Raw genomic sequence first — 14758 nt, 5'->3', positions numbered from 1 at the left:
GCACACAAATAAATGTCATAACAACTTGTAACTTGGCACACTTATAGATGACATATGTGGCTGGAACTGACGTGACGGGAAGGTGGGTGTGACTAAGAATGACGACGTGATGGACGTGTAAAGGTTTAATTTCGTCATATCTCAGGAACGGAGGGTCGTACAGAGGCGGGGGTTGGACCGGCGTGTTCAGCATAGCCGAATTATGGTGGGTAGACCCACTTCTCAAGTCTCTACAACGTACGGTTGACGCGATATTTTGATTTCAATTGTTTGGAACATTTCCGGTGTTATTCCAGAAACAGCCACAGGAGGGCGAATGCGGCCGCTTCAGTGAGCGTCTGAAGCTGACAAAAAGCATAAATATGCACACAAATAAATGTCATAACAACTTGTAACTTGGCACACTTATAGATGACATATGTGGCTGGAACTGACGTGACGGGAAGGTGGGTGTGACTAAGAATGACGACGTGATGGACGTGTAAAGGTTTAATTTCGTCATATCTCAGGAACGGAGGGTCGTACAGAGGCGGGGGTTGGACCGGCGTGTTCAGCATAGCCGAATTATGGTGGGTAGACCCACTTCTCAAGTCTCTACAACGTACGGTTGACGCGATATTTTGATTTCAATTGTTTGGAACATTTCCGGTGTTATTCCAGAAACAGCCACAGGAGGGCGAATGCGGCCGCTTCAGTGAGCGTCTGAAGCTGACAAAAAGCATAAATATGCACACAAATAAATGTCATAACAACTTGTAACTTGGCACACTTATAGATGACATATGTGGCTGGAACTGACGTGACGGGAAGGTGGGTGTGACTAAGAATGACGACGTGATGGACGTGTAAAGGTTTAATTTCGTCATATCTCAGGAACGGAGGGTCGTGCAGAGGCGGGGGTTGGACCGGCGTGTTCAGCATAGCCGAATTATGGTGGGTAGACCCACTTCTCAAGTCTCTACAACGTACGGTTGACGCGATATTTTGATTTCAATTGTTTGGAACATTTCCGGTGTTATTCCAGAAACAGCCACAGGAGGGCGAATGCGGCCGCTTCAGTGAGCGTCTGAAGCTGACAAAAAGCATAAATATGCACACAAATAAATGTCATAACAACTTGTAACTTGGCACACTTATAGATGACATATGTGGCTGGAACTGACGTGACGGGAAGGTGGGTGTGACTAAGAATGACGACGTGATGGACGTGTAAAGGTTTAATTTCGTCATATCTCAGGAACGGAGGGTCGTACAGAGGCGGGGCTTGGACCGGCGTGTTCAGCATAGCCGAATTATGGTGGGTAGACCCACTTCTCAAGTCTCTACAACGTACGGTTGACGCGATATTTTGATTTCAATTGTTTGGAACATTTCCGGTGTTATTCCAGAAGCAGCCACAGGAGGGCGAATGCGGCCGCTTCAGTGAGCGTCTGAAGCTGACAAAAAGCATAAATATGCACACAAATAAATGTCATAACAACTTGTAACTTGGCACACTTATAGATGACATATGTGGCTGGAACTGACGTGACGGGAAGGTGGGTGTGACTAAGAATGACGACGTGATGGACGTGTAAAGGTTTAATTTCGTCATATCTCAGGAACGGAGGGTCGTACAGAGGCGGGGCTTGGACCGGCGTGTTCAGCATAGCCGAATTATGGTGGGTAGACCCACTTCTCAAGTCTCTACAACGTACGGTTGACGCGATATTTTGATTTCAGTTGTTTGGAACATTTCCGGTGTTATTCCAGAAACAGCCACAGGAGGGCGAATGCGGCCGCTTCAGTGAGCGTCTGAAGCTGACAAAAAGCATAAATATGCACACAAATAAATGTCATAACAACTTGTAACTTGGCACACTTATAGATGACATATGTGGCTGGAACTGACGTGACGGGAAGGTGGGTGTGACTAAGAATGACGACGTGATGGACGTGTAAAGGTTTAATTTCGTCATATCTCAGGAACGGAGGGTCGTACAGAGGCGGGGGTTGGACCGGCGTGTTCAGCATAGCCGAATTATGGTGGGTAGACCCACTTCTCAAGTCTCTACAACGTACGGTTGACGCGATATTTTGATTTCAATTGTTTGGAACATTTCCGGTGTTATTCCAGAAACAGCCACAGGAGGGCGAATGCGGCCGCTTCAGTGAGCGTCTGAAGCTGACAAAAAGCATAAATATGCACACAAATAAATGTCATAACAACTTGTAACTTGGCACACTTATAGATGACATATGTGGCTGGAACTGACGTGACGGGAAGGTGGGTGTGACTAAGAATGACGACGTGATGGACGTGTAAAGGTTTAATTTCGTCATATCTCAGGAACGGAGGGTCGTACAGAGGCGGGGGTTGGACCGGCGTGTTCAGCATAGCCGAATTATGGTGGGTAGACCCACTTCTCAAGTCTCTACAACGTACGGTTGACGCGATATTTTGATTTCAATTGTTTGGAACATTTCCGGTGTTATTCCAGAAACAGCCACAGGAGGGCGAATGCGGCCGCTTCAGTGAGCGTCTGAAGCTGACAAAAAGCATAAATATGCACACAAATAAATGTCATAACAACTTGTAACTTGGCACACTTATAGATGACATATGTGGCTGGAACTGACGTGACGGGAAGGTGGGTGTGACTAAGAATGACGACGTGATGGACGTGTAAAGGTTTAATTTCGTCATATCTCAGGAACGGAGGGTCGTACAGAGGCGGGGGTTGGACCGGCGTGTTCAGCATAGCCGAATTATGGTGGGTAGACCCACTTCTCAAGTCTCTACAACGTACGGTTGACGCGATATTTTGATTTCAATTGTTTGGAACATTTCCGGTGTTATTCCAGAAACAGCCACAGGAGGGCGAATGCGGCCGCTTCAGTGAAACTCGAAACAGCCAGGAAGGGATGCATGATGAGAGTCAACATGGGGTTCTTTCCTGCTGGGGCGGTCGTGTGATTGGTTGAAACGCACGCAGAAGACGTTTGACATTACTTAATTTTGTTCTTTTTTAACTCCATATGAAATAAGGCAGCCTGAGGCCCATTTTATGTTCCCACTTTCTGTTTACGGAGCTAAAGTATATGACGAACGCAGGCTAGCAGAAGTGTGGAAAGTATTTTTGCCATGCAATTCCATCACTAAATGATAATTTCCACGAGATCAACGGCCAATGTTTTGCAGCAGTCACCAGCTTTGTGTGGAAATCAGTGTTTCAACTGAAGAGTTACTGTTTAGCCGAGTTTTGTGCTTCACTTCTTGCAGAGAGAACAGGAAGTGCGAGGGGGTGAGCTCGGCCCGCGTGGAGCCATTAATATGGGAGGTACGGGCACGATGTACAAAGACTGATGTAATGCAGAACCTGACGATGATGTGATCCATGCATTAATATCATTTATTAACGTACTGCATGTTAAATAGGTTTTCATCTAAAGTGGAATTACTTTGAAGGAATGCCAGAAGGAATAAAATGGCAAAACCACGTGTTGAAACTAACGCCATATCCAGTGAACCTGGTGGGATGGTTTTATCTCGTAGTTTAGAAATCCTGGGTCCCTGAGCTAGCATCCTGTAACTCTCACGTAACAGGTGAGAGTTGAGAGTTTAGTTAATCATTAAACAATAATTAAAGGCCACGGCACCTTTTAAGAACCTCTGAAGCCGAGTAAAGTTAAGATCTGTGATCGGGATGGGGGGTTAGGGTTAGCGTAGGTTTTTTGTTGTCGCGTATATTTTGGGCTCTTCAAAGGAGGAGCCGGGTGGGAATGTTCGTTAGCTTCCAACTGAAAGCCACCGCTAACGTCTAAAGAGGCGGCTGACGTTAGCGCCAGCGTCCAAACCAATGCTCCGCTGTTCTGCGCGTAGATGGCTTTAACCGGGCCTCTCCGGGGCCCAGTGGTAACCAGGGTCGTACGATGGCCGTGAGTGGACGGGGAGGAGCCATTGGCCCCGAGGGAACTACAAATATGGGCGCGCCATTGAAGTCAGAGAACGGAGCCATGGTAACGTATCAGTAAAAATGAGTTGCTCTGATATCGACCGTTGAAGGATGTGAAGGTGCGTTTGATAAACTGGAGATCTAATCGTCTTATTCCTCTCTCTCCTTCTGTCTGCCGGGGCCGACCTTTCACTCCCGGACTGAACCCCCGACGAACTCTAAAAATCCCCACCGTATTCAAAACATCCCGTTGCGATGCTTGGCCCCGTTCCCGTAACGCCTATTCTCACGATTCCACAGCGAAACGATAGATTACCACAGGGTGGATCGGGGGTGGGGCGGACAGATGCCGAGTCCACAAAGCAGCAACAACAACAACAACAGCAACAGTCACCGATGGGCTCACAAGCTGGACCTGCAGCAGGATTTGGCCGAGGGAATCCGTTAGGGGGCCTCCTTGATGGGCCAAATAGCAAGCGGCGCAGATACTAGCGCAGGGGTGGGAAACTTTTTGACTCGCGGGCCACAATAGGTTCTAAAATTTGACAGGGGGGCCGGACCAAGAACAGATGGATGGAGTATTTGTGGGAGCTAATATAAATGACACATGAAAGCTATTGCATTAAAGTATTTGTCCTTTTACAGGTAGCATTACAGAGAAAAGGTCAAATGAATGAGGTTTAATTATAATACAATTTTGTTTAATGATATGATTGGACAAGCTTGGCGGGCCGGATTAAAAAGACCAACGGGCCGCATATGGCCCCCGGGCCTGGGTTTGCCCATGCCTGTACTAGCGTCACTGGTCACAGAGGGGAAGCTCTTGTCAATCACAACTGCCCCGTCCCGTTGATGTAGCTTTCCGTTCACCCCCGACCCATTTATCTTTAAACATTTGTAATCCATTATAGTCTCCTTTTTTCACAGCTTTGTTTTCCCGTGTCTTCTGGAATTGTTGGTTTATCTTATGGTCCAGAGTAGGAATGCGTAGGAGGTCTACGTTCAGGCGGTGTTCCTTGTCTGATGCTCAGTGTTCCTACAGCTTTATTGTATTCTGTACTTGAAGGATATAAGTACAAGTAATAAAAACATTTTGGGGATGATGTATCTTTGTCTTTTCACCAGGATTGTATAATGTTCTTCAGGACAAACATATGAACATTGCTGCCCTCGAGCTAAAACCGTTTTGAAGATGGAGCTAATTGGGTCATACCTCGGTGGAGCTATGCTGAACAAAAGTCTGAATATTGGCCTCTGCTTCCATCTAGTGGCCAGTCTTTATACACCCTCGGCGGAATAGAATAGAAATAGAACAAAGCCTTAATCGTCATTGCACGGTAAGTCCACAGTGAGACAGCATGTACCCTCCTACTACTACTGTACTTTCTCCTTGTCCCGTGAGGCGTCGTCACAGCAACCCACCCTGTCCTTTGCATCGTCCTCCCCAGCACCTTTATTTGTTATCCTGTTCTTTGTCCAGATTACGGAAGACCTTTTGGCTCTCTTGCTGGACTTTGGTGACCGCCGTCCTGCTGATCAGGGCTAGGTCAGGTCGGGGTTCCTGCAGGGGCAGCGTCCTCCACTCTTCTCCCCGGATGCCGCATGTTCTACCTCCAGGGGGCTCTGTAGGCTGTAGGCTGTAGGCTGTAGTCAATGTAATAACGAGGCTGATGACAGCCTCCTCTCCTCAGTTTGTGTTCACCCCCCCCCCCCCCCCAGGACATTTTGCCGTACCACCGACGCAGCACTCACCGGTTGGCCCCAGGCCTCTACCTGGGGTACCTGAAGTCCTGGTCTCCCAGCAGACCCCCAACATGCTGTGTCACACCCGCATACGGGTACATAAAAAAACTAATCTAATCTAATATGTACCGTTGGAGTGTAATTTTGTGTCATTTTGGTTGGGGTTCTGCCGCAGAATTTTGTAAATGTAAAAAATGTGCCGCGGCTCAAAAAAGGTTGGGAAACACTGCGCTAGACTAACACTTTTATTTTGAAACTTTCAGCGGAAGTTCCATCATTGTGATTGTGACTTCCGCTATTTAACGCCGGGCATTAGTGACGTCAGAAGAGCGTCCTGCACCGGACCGCACGGCCAGGTTTGGCATTTTCTAGCGTCGGAAGCGCTTAAAATGAGATAAGAGGAGTTAAAGGAGACCAAACGAATCCGGAGGCTTTGAAAAGGTAAAATGAGTTTCCCGATTTATGACGTTTTAACCGATTCACGCGCAATATAATATGCTAACGGTAGCTAGGCGCAGCTAGCTCGAGCAGCTTTTGTATTTTCTCCAAATTCCTTTTTTCTGTTCTGTTCTCACGCCGATCCTAAATACCGCTCGTTTTCTGTGAGTGTCCCTTTGTTTCATGTCACATAAGAAAGACCGATGTGAGAAAGTAATAAGGCCAAAAAAAAAAAGGAACTCCTGTTCGTCAAATGACGATGAATTAACTTGTAGGAATGTTTATGGGATTCTGAGCCGCGAGAGAAATTAGACACCCTCAGGTGAGCTCTTTTGTTGAGCTGCACCCAGGTGTGGCTGGGGGGGGTAATGAAGTGCAGTTTAGCATCTAACCGGAAGTGCAATTACGAGACAAGTATTCAGGTTAAAAAGATTTTACACTTGTTACGTACACAGATTTGGTGTTGGGAAGATTCTACAATAATAATATACGGTGTCTTAATCCTCCTCCTCTGTTCAGAGATGGTTTCTCCAGAAATGGCTTCTTTAACTCCTCTTTAAGCGTGCGTGTGTGTGTGCGTGTGCGTGTGTGTGCGCGCGTGCGTGGAGCAAATGGCACAAACAACTTTCAGGTGACTTCAACCTTCCTCGGCTGGAGGCCCAGAACTCTTTTTGTTGTTAGATGTTATTCTGTCTCTCTCACAGTCCTCAAAAATGCTGAGTCGACCTCTGACCCTGAAGGGCAGCGATGGCAGGCGGCAGGGCTCGGGGGCGGCGACGCGGCATCCAGCTCGGCCTTCGGCTGACGATGAGGCCGATGGCGGCGCGTCTGAAACGGGTTTGTTTTGATGGATGGAAAGTCCGTTTGAGGACTTCTGTTTCCACGCGGACCAGCTGAGCGAGGGAACTCGCTGCCTTTTTGTTGTCCGTCAGGAGTTTTGTCTCCGCCTGTGTCTCCTTGGAGCGTCTCCTCCTAACAGCCCAGCTTCTCCCACCCGGCGACTTCAGAAGCAGCGGTCCAATCACAGCTCCCGTTGCCTACGCCTCCCCCGGCGACGGTCTCTTCCTTCGCCGTCATCTTCGGCCAATGGACTGTCTGCTCTGCTTTCCACGAGCCAATCGACAGAGGCCCAGAGTTTCTCAGCACAAATGGAGAGGTGGATATTTTTTCTGTTTCCTATTTTTTATTGTCAAGTCATTTTTACTCATAGTTTCCACTGATTGGATCTCTGTGTCCATTTTATGTCAGCGAGCCGAACGCGTCTCACAGATTCGAATCCGGCGGGCATCACCGCGTGAAACGTTGCTCACGCCAATGGGACTGCCAAAGGTCAAAAGGTAGGTCGCGTGGGTGTGGAGGAAATGAACGCAGTCATTTACAAACACATTGACCATATTCCAAAATCATCAGTGAACATTTTTTCAGGTTAAAGAAGAAAGAGTTCAGTCTGGAGGAGATTTATACGAACAAGAACTACAATTCCCCCTCAACCAACAGGTAAAGGTAACCTTTAAAATGAATAATGCAAATCTCGCTGAATCTCCAGTCTTCTACCATGTTTTGTTTTTCACCCCACAGGAGTCTTGAAACAATGTTTGAGGAGCGCTACTCCTGATTGGACAGCAGAAAAGACGGAGGGTTGTCCTTTTTCCTGACTTTACTCTGCCCCGGAAAAGGAAGAGACTGCAAGGTGGGTTGGGAAATGTATTGAGAGCATGATAAAGCGACGGTAGTCTCCTTATTTATGTCCCTCCTTTGTGTTATTTTGTATTTTATTTCTAACTACGCAGTTATATTCATTATTACTACATACAGGTAGCACTTCTCTTTTCTTCATCTTGTTCTTCACACTTCTTTTTTCAAAATGTTTGTCGACTTCAGGGGCGGGACTTCCTGTTACCATGGTCCCCAGGAAGCGGAAAGCATCTCTCCGTCAGTGCAATGGCAGCGTCCCTCGTGGGGGCGAGTCAGACGTGGATGCGATGCTGGTGGAGCGACTTTCTGATACAGCGAGGCTTGGGTGTGTGATCTGTGACATCACATCCTGTCAGCACATGGTTTTTTTTTGCAGTGTATTTGCTGTTTTATTTTTTACAGTGTTGGATGTGAAACGTGAACCGGATGGATAGAAATATAAATGTACATTTTCTTCATATTGCCGGTCTGATCTGCTTGGACATGAGATTAAAGTATGTATATTTACATTCAGATTGTCTGTGATGTCATCGTTGGTGTTGAGAATTTGTTAATGACTGGTTATCAGCTGGTCGAGTTTATGCTGGCCTCACAGCCAGATGGTACTGGGTTCAAATCGTGTCTGCGTCGGGGTTCTCCCGTTTCCGCCCACCTCCAAAAACGTGCAATTTAGGGGAGTCGGTTACTCCAAATTGTCCGTGGTGTGTGAGTGCGTGCGTCGGTGTGTGCACGGGGGTGGGGGAATAGTTGGTAGCAATGTTGAAAAGTTCAAAGAGCCCCGGCTTCAAATCCCACTACGGGAATGGGATAGAGAGGGGGTAGCGGGGTAGACCCAGGGCCACCTGGGCGGAGTGAAGTGGACCGGTCCAGTTCACTCCGCCCAGGCAAGGCCCTAGGCCTACCCTGCTACCCCCGTTCTACCCCACTCCCCCAGCGGGACTCGAACCCGGGGCCTCCGACACGGTGGTTGGTAGCAATACCAACCACGCCACAGTGCGGGGGAGGAAACTCGAGGCGTTAACAGAGTCATGCTTGTCGGATGATGAGCTGCTATTCCAGACCGCAGCGTGTTGCACTGGAGCTGTGCTTTTTCCTTATGCGACATCACACTGCGTTCTCGGTGGTGCAGTGGGTAGCACACTTGACTCCCGGCCAGAAGCTCCTGGGTTCAAAACCAAGGGGTGCAGCATGTATTTTTTTTTACAAGAATTTGAGGTTTGTTGTTTGGTAAAGTAAATGGGAAACGGCGCGTTCAATGACTCCACCGGGGTGATGTAAAGTTACGAGCGGCGCGCGAGGCTCATGTTTACAGCGAGACAAACCTGGAATTATGACGTCAAGCCCTGTCAGGACGAGTGATTGTGTACGGCGGTCACTTTCTCTGTCCACTAGGTGGCGTACGGGAACGCCCACAACATTGTAGAAACGCGTTGAACAGATTCTGCAATGCCTCTCACACCTAATAAATACAGAAACGGTCCCAATAACTGCTTTATTTTTCCCCCAATTGTTAAAAACGATAAAGTTTACAGTGTTCCAAAGGGGCAAACGGAGAGTTTGGCAGCAGCGGGTTGGAGAGATGCTCTAAGATGAGGTCGGTCTGACCGTTACCCGTCTACAGCCACCGCGTTCCACCTTATTCTCTGGTAAAAACTCGCCACCTTCCGCACATTTATTGATTATCGTACTCGGTGGCGCAGCCAAGCGGCTGAAATGTTATTAACCCCTAAAATAAAACGACTAAAATTGGTGGAACTGCCAGAATTAAGATCGTTGTGAAATAACGTGCCGTGCAATACTGCTCTAAGGGAGGGGTGGCGGCACATCAAAGGGTACATTTCCACATGGGCTCATCCGTCCCCATCCGTCGGATGACCATCAGTATGGCGTTCATATAAAAGGCCTCGTAGGAATTCTTTGGGTCGTACCGTCTGGGAACGGGGAACGCCATCCTATCAGCAAACGGGGGGATTCGGAGGCATCGACCCGCTGCGGCGCCAAGCTGAGACCAGGAGGGCGTCTGAAATCTCCCCCCGACATCAGGGTGGTACCGTCCACACGTCGGTGTTTATAGATAGCTCTAATATATTAATGTACAAAATATAGAATCTTAAAATATTTGATAAGGTTTGGCGTTCTGAAGTCAAAATACAAAACGGCCGAGATTAGAAAAAGTTCTTTGCTGACATCGTCTGTGTTTCGCGCCTGCGTGTGTGTGTGTGTGTACCGCGGTCGTAAGTACACGTTAAGGACAATCTTGTACATTATCCCTACTCGCTAGTACTTGCACATTAAAAACGATATTTTCAAACCAGCGCAGTCCCTCGGGAACAGCTGACGGTCCGGGGGGGTTAACTAAGCACTGTGGAGTCACTGCATGCAGTAGAAATATGGATTGTTGTTGTAAGTGTCCGTCTATGACGCATGACGTGTCACGTGACTGGGGCGACGCTGCAAGCCCCGGAACATGTATGGAACCGCGTATAAAGCCGGAAGAGTTCCGCCGGCGGGCGCGTGACGAACAGCTGGTCTCTGCAAACGCCGAGACAGGGACATGGTGCGCTAACAACCCGACGCCAAAGAAGAGCGCCAAACGATATTATTACGAGTTTGCACCCTTGGTATGCAGAGCGAGGTATGTCCGATACAATATGCTGTACCCTGCAATCTGACCGTTATGTCGAAACGCAGTATGCACTGACGAGTGGTTTTTTTTTTTTTTGATTATTTAGTTCCACGGTGTTTGAATAAAGTACGCAAAGCAACTACACCCGTTGGTGACTCTGCACTTATTTCGACGCCGGGGGCTGCAACAGTTGTCATATTTCGCGCGGCCGTCTGCGGCAACGCTAAAACCAGCGCAGTCCCTCGGGACAACGTCCCCGCGAACAGCTGACGGTCCGGGGGGGTTAACTAAGCACTGTGGAGTCACAGCATACAGTAGAAATATGGATTATTGTAATATTTTGCGCGGCGTTGTTTTCTCCAACATGTGCCCTGCAGGGTACAAATCCGGGACCGGGGCCCTTCGGGGTAGAAATCGCATGACCACTTCGACTTACCAACCACAATCTGGACAATAATTACATCGTAGCAAGATTACAGACAGTTGATTATACACAAATGAAGTACACGTGTTTGCAAGAATAAACTTTAATACACAGAGTATTGAACTGTACGGGCAATCCAAGGCTGGACGGGTTCTCAACAGCAAGAGGGGTCCACAGCAGGGCGGGTCATCCAAAGGCTGGACAGGTCGTCCACATGCAGGACGGGTCGTCCACAGCTGTCCGTTACTGCACGAACGATCTACAAAATCTGGACAACCATTCTGTGCTAGCAAGATTACAGACAGTTGATTATACACCAATGAAGTACAAGTGTTTGCAAGAATACACTTTAATACACAGAATACACAGAACAGTGAACTGCACGGATCCTCCACGGCTGGACGGGTGCTCCAAAGGCAGGAAGGATCCTCCAAGGCGTCAACTGTGGAAAAAAGTAATAACAGAGTCATCGTGGAAGTATGTAACCACTAAATAAATATGCATTTATGTATTTTAATAATACACCAAGTCAAGCAAGTACAACGGCATCACGACCTTCTGCGTGCCCGGAAAGTGACGCTACGGGCCCCCAAATCAAACCCCCCCCCCCCCCCCCCCCACTAAATCTACCCACCGCGCAGTGCACCTTTCTGGGCATGGCTTTTAGCAGCGTGCCCCTGTCCGTTTTTTGAGGGAGGTTCCACTTTGCGAGGGAGAACCGGGACAAACGGCACATCAAACCGCATCAGCGAGTCGAGACGAATCCGATGATGGTGGTCATGTGTCGCTACGACCGGGCGCGGCCTCGTGACGTGCAAAAACCCGGAAGCGGCCTCAGGCTTTGGGCCTAAATTTCTCTCAGTTCACCCCTTGTGCAGAAAAGTCGTACTGGGGAAAACAGCACATCAAACAACATCAGCGGAACGAGACGAATCCGATGGTGGTGTTCACGTGTCGCCACGACGCGGCACGGCCGCGCAAAAAACCGGAACTGGCGGCAGGCTTTGGGCCTAACTTTATCTTAGTTCACCCCGCGCTTTTAAAACGCGTACCGGGGAAAACAGCACATCAAACAGCAATTTTTTAAATTTTAGGTAAGGTAAGATTTAGTTTACTGATTTTGAATTTAAAGCTTCCTCGCTCACCGTCTGTTTTAAGCACTGCAGCCGCTCATGTCTCACCCGCTTGTCTGACGGCAGCGTCTTGCTGCCAGACCGCTCCTCCGGCCCTTGACCCTCCGGTGTTGCCAGCTTAGGCGCTGCCTTCGCATCAGGTGATGCTGTGAGGGGAGCCTCCGCTGCCTCCGCCGGTCCTGCGTTCTGAGGCCTGGACACAATAAATTTATAAGAATCCAAAGCTTCAAAAAAAAGAGCAGAGCTTTATGAGATTTTTAATATTTGCGGCGAATGTGCTGCTTTTTTTTTTTTTTTAATTTATTATTAAAACGCACCGAAACATTTACATACGGCCCATTGCTGATATGAATTTTATATTGCCTCGTGGGCAAAATATAATTACACGGCACGCCAGATTAGCTCACGGCCAAGACAAACACTTAATATTTTCTGGACGCTATTTTAATACAGTTAATTAAGCTACAAGTTCTCTTTCATGGCGCATCATAAAACGCGTCTTGCCTACAACCCTATTAGCTGCGTAAAAACGCACGTGTCTCTCGTCTTGAGTTGCAGAAATCGGTCTCTGTAAGAATAGTAGAACGTTAACTAAGGGTCCTTACCGGAAGACGACGGTTTTTTTTGTTCATCTTGACTTCAATGGAGATTCTGCCGATTGCTGATGCTGATCCGTCGTCTGCTCCTGCCGCTCTTCCCTCCACGACTGGACTGAGCGGAAATCCCCACCCACCTTTAAAACAGATAATCACCGGGCTGATTGGCTGAAAAGTATGACGCAGTTACGCTACCCAGAATGCCCCCGTGGCATGCTGAATAGATAAAGTGTCTTGAATCTCGAAACCTGGAACAGGTGAGGCGGTGGTGTAGTGGTAATTGCCTGTGCCCCGCATCCCAGGCGTCTCGTGTTCGAATCTGACTTGTGGCACAATTTTGAAAATTAGGGTTAGGGTTAGGGTTAGGGTTAGGGTTAGGGTTAGGGTTAGGGGTTAGGGTTAGGGTTAGGGTTAGGGTTAGGGTTAGGGTTAGGGTTAGGGTTAGGGTTAGGGTTAGGGTTAGGGTTAGGGTTAGGGTTAGGGTTAGGGTTAGGGTTAGGGTTAGGGTTAGGGTTAGGGTTAGGGTTAGGGTTAGGGTTAGGGTTAGGGTTAGGGTTAGGGTTAGGGTTAGGGTTAGGGTTAGGGTTAGGGTTAGGGTTAGGGTTAGGGTTAGGGTTAGGGTTAGGGTTAGGGTTAGGGTTAGGGTTAGGGTTAGGGTTAGGGTTAGGGTTAGGGTTAGGGTTAGGGTTAGGGTTAGGGTTAGGGTTAGGGTTAGGGTTAGGGTTAGGGTTAGGGTTAGGGTTAGGGTTAGGGTTAGGGTTAGGGTTAGGGTTAGGGTTAGGGTTAGGGTTAGGGTTAGGGTTAGGGTTAGGGTTAGGGTTAGGGTTAGGGTTAGGGTTAGGGTTAGGGTTAGGGTTAGGGTTAGGGTTAGGGTTAGGGTTAGGGTTAGGGTTAGGGTTAGGGTTAGGGTTAGGGTTAGGGTTAGGGTTAGGGTTAGGGTTAGGGTTAGGGTTAGGGTTAGGGTTAGGGTTAGGGTCAGGGTCAGGGTCAGGGTCAGGGTCAGGGTCAGGGTCAGGGTCAGGGTCAGGGTCAGGGTCAGGGTCAGGGTCAGGGTCAGGGTCAGGGTCAGGGTCAGGGTCAGGGTCAGGGTCAGGGTCAGGGTCAGGGTTAGGGTTAGGGTTAGGGTTAGGGTTAGGGTTAGGGTTAGGGTTAGGGTTAGGGTTAGGGTTAGGGTTAGGGTTAGGGTTAGGGTTAGGGTTAGGGTTAGGGTTAGGGTTAGGGTTAGGGTTAGGGTTAGGTTAGGGTTAGGGTTAGGGTTAGGGTTAGGGTTAGGGTTAGGGTTAGGGTTAGGGTTAGGGTTAGGGTTAGGGTTAGGGTTAGGGTTAGGGTTAGGGTTAGGGTTAGGGTTAGGGTTAGGGTTAGGGTTAGGGTTAGGGTTAGGGTTAGGGTTAGGGTTAGGGTTAGGGTTAGGGTTAGGGTTAGGGTTAGGGTTAGGGTTAGGGTTAGGGTTAGGGTTAGGGTTAGGGTTAGGGTTAGGGTTAGGGTTAGGGTTAGGGTTAGGGTTAGGGTTAGGGTTAGGGTTAGGGTTAGGGTTAGGGTTAGGGTTAGGGTTAGGGTTAGGGTTAGGGTTAGGGTTAGGGTTAGGGTTAGGGTTAGGGTTAGGGTTAGGGTTAGGGTTAGGGTTAGGGTTAGGGTTAGGGTTAGGGTTAGGGTTAGGGTTAGGGTTAGGGTTAGGTTAGGGTTAGGGTTAGGGTTAGGGTTAGGGTTAGGGTTAGGGTTAGGGTTAGGGTTAGGGTTAGGGTTAGGGTTAGGGTTAGGGTTAGGGTTAGGGTTAGGGTTAGGGTTAGGGTTAGGGTTAGGGTTAGGGTTAGGGTTAGGGTTAGGGTTAGGGTTAGGGTTAGGGTTAGGGTTAGGGTTAGGGTTAGGGTTAGGGTTAGGGTTAGGGTTAGGGTTAGGGTTAGGGTTAGGGTTAGGGTTAGGGTTAGGGTTAGGGTTAGGGTTAGGGTTAGGGTTAGGGTTGGGGTTGGGTTAGGGTTAGGGTTAGGGTTAGGGTGTAGGGTTAGGGTTAGGGTTAGGGTTGGGTTAGGGTTAGGGTTAGGGTTAGGGTTAGGGTTAGGGTTAGGGTTGGGTTAGGGTGAGGGTTAGGGTTAGGGTTAGGGTTAGGGTTAGGGTTAGGGTTAGGGTTAGGGTTTAGGGTTAGGGTTAGGGTTAGGGTTAGGGTTAGGGGG

The 14758-nt window shown here is 48.6% G+C and overlaps 3 long non-coding RNA genes across 4 annotated transcripts; 2 read left to right on the top strand and 1 right to left on the bottom strand.

Annotated features, from left to right (window-relative positions):
• The first annotated feature begins 3278 nt into the window (after positions 1 to 3278).
• LOC137917268 (uncharacterized) lies at positions 3279 to 5030 on the top strand. The gene is made up of 3 exons (XR_011106584.1): positions 3279 to 3320; positions 3863 to 3999; positions 4236 to 5030. It is a non-coding gene; the product is annotated as an uncharacterized lncRNA (long non-coding RNA).
• A 2345-nt stretch (positions 5031 to 7375) lies between these two features.
• On the top strand, positions 7376 to 8324 carry LOC137917269 (uncharacterized). The gene is made up of 4 exons (XR_011106585.1): positions 7376 to 7453; positions 7542 to 7613; positions 7695 to 7806; positions 7998 to 8324. It is a non-coding gene; the product is annotated as an uncharacterized lncRNA (long non-coding RNA).
• A 2870-nt stretch (positions 8325 to 11194) lies between these two features.
• LOC137917270 (uncharacterized) lies at positions 11195 to 12698 on the bottom strand. Of its 2 annotated transcripts, none has more exons than XR_011106586.1 (3): positions 12600 to 12698; positions 12007 to 12187; positions 11195 to 11303 (listed from the first exon to the last, which is right to left on the bottom strand). It is a non-coding gene; the product is annotated as an uncharacterized lncRNA (long non-coding RNA). The 2 variants fall into 2 exon arrangements; XR_011106587.1 differs by having other exon boundaries at positions 12043 to 12187.
• Between the last annotated feature and the right edge of the window lie 2060 nt (positions 12699 to 14758).

Source organism: Brachionichthys hirsutus, unplaced genomic scaffold (genome assembly GCF_040956055.1).
Source record: "Brachionichthys hirsutus isolate HB-005 unplaced genomic scaffold, CSIRO-AGI_Bhir_v1 contig_778, whole genome shotgun sequence".
NCBI classification, from domain to species: domain Eukaryota; kingdom Metazoa; phylum Chordata; class Actinopteri; order Lophiiformes; family Brachionichthyidae; genus Brachionichthys; species Brachionichthys hirsutus.
This window is presented reverse-complemented; position numbering and strand designations above follow the sequence as displayed.